Source organism: Physeter macrocephalus, chromosome 18 (assembly GCF_002837175.3).
Source record: "Physeter macrocephalus isolate SW-GA chromosome 18, ASM283717v5, whole genome shotgun sequence".
In the NCBI taxonomy this organism is placed as follows: Eukaryota; Metazoa; Chordata; class Mammalia; order Artiodactyla; family Physeteridae; genus Physeter; species Physeter macrocephalus.
This window is the reverse complement of record NC_041231.1, coordinates 19,464,588-19,466,583: the sequence shown is the minus strand read 5'-3', so window position 1 is coordinate 19,466,583 and position 1,996 is coordinate 19,464,588.

Sequence of the window (1,996 nt, the reverse complement as noted above, 5' to 3'; positions counted from 1 at the left end):
CACCATCACCCTGATACCAAAAGCAGACAAAGATGTCACAAAGAAAGAAAACTACAGGCCAGTATCACTGATGAACATAGATGCAAAAATCATCAACAAAATACTAGCAAACAGAATCCAACAGCACATTAAAAGGATCATATACCATGATCAAAGTGGGGTTTATCCCAGGAATGCAAGGATTCTTCAATATACGCAAATCAATCAATGTGATACACACCATATTAACAAATTGAGAAAGAAAAACCATATGATCATCTCAATAGATGCAGGGAAAGCTTTCGACAAACTTCAACACCCATTTATGAAAAAAACCCTCCAGAAAGTAGGCATAGAGGGAACTTTCCCCAACATAATAAAGGCCATATATGGCAAACCCACAGCCAACATCGTCCTAAATGGTGAAAAAGTGAAACCATTTCCACTAAGGTCAGGAACAAGACAAGGTTGCCCGCTCTCACTACTAGTAGTCAACATAGTTTTGGAAGTTTTAGGCACAGCAATCAGAGAAGAAAAATAAATAAAAGGAATCCAAATAGGAAAAAAAGAAGTAAAGCTGTCACTGTTTGCAGATGACACGATACTATACATAGAGAGTCCTAAAGATGCTACCAGAAAACTACTAGAGCTAATCAATGAATTTGGTAAAGTAGCAGGATACAAAATTAATGCACAGACATCTCTGGTATTCCTATACACTAACGATGAAAAACCTGAATGTGAAATTAAGAAAACAATCCCATTTACCATTGCGACAAAAAGAATAAGATATCTAGGAATAAACCCAGCTAAGGAGACAGAAGACCTGTATGCAGAAAATTATAAGACACTGATGAAAGAAATTAAAGATGATACAAATAGATGGAGAGATATACCACCTTCTTGGATTGGAAGAATCAACACTGTGAAAATGACTCTACTATCCAAAGCAATCTACAGACTCAATGCAATCCCTATCAAACTACCACTGGCATTTTTCACAGAACTAGAACAAAAATTTCACAATTTGTATGGAAACACAAAAGACCCCGAAGAGCCAAAGCAATCTTGAGAAAGAAAAATGGAGCTGGAGGAATGAGGCTCCCTGACTTGAGACTATACTACAAAGCTACAGTAATCAAGACAGTATGGTACTGGCACCAAAACAGAAATATAGATCAATGGAACAGGATAGAAAGCCCAGAGATAAGGAGACGATATCTGTGTGGGTTTATCTTTGATAAAGGAGGCAAGAGTATACAGTGGAGCAAAGACAGCCTCTTCAATAAGTGGTGCTGGGAAAACTGGACAGCTACATGTAAAAGAATGAAATTAGAACACTCCCTAACACCATACACAAAAATAAACTCAAAATGGATTAGAGACCTAAATGTAAGGCCAGACACTATCAAACTCTTAGAGGAAAACACAGGCAGAACCCTCTATGACATAAATCACAGCAAGATCCTTTTTGACCCATCTCCTAGAAAAATGAAAGTAAAAACAAAAATAAACAAATGGGACCTAATGAAACTTCAAAGCTTTTGCAAGGTAAAGGAAACCATAAACAAGACGAAAATACAACCCTCAGAATGGGAGACAATATTTGCAAATGAAGCAACTGACAAAGGATTAATCTCCAAAATTTGCAAGCAGCTCATGCAGCTCAATATCATAAAAACAAACAACCCAATCCAAAAATGGGCAGAAGACCTAAACAGACGTTTCTCCAAAGAATACAGATTGCCAACAAACCCATGAAAGAATGCTCAACATCATTAATCATTAGAGAAATGCAAATCAAAACTACAATGAGATATCACCTCGCACCAGTCAGAATGGCCATCATCAAAAACTCTACAAACAATAAATGCTGGAGACGGTGTGGAGGAAAGGGAACCCTCTTGCACTGTTGGTGGGCATGTAAATTGACACAGCCACTATGGAGAACAGTATGCAGGTTCCTTAAAAAACTACAAATAGAACTACCATACGACCCAGCAATCCCACTACTGGG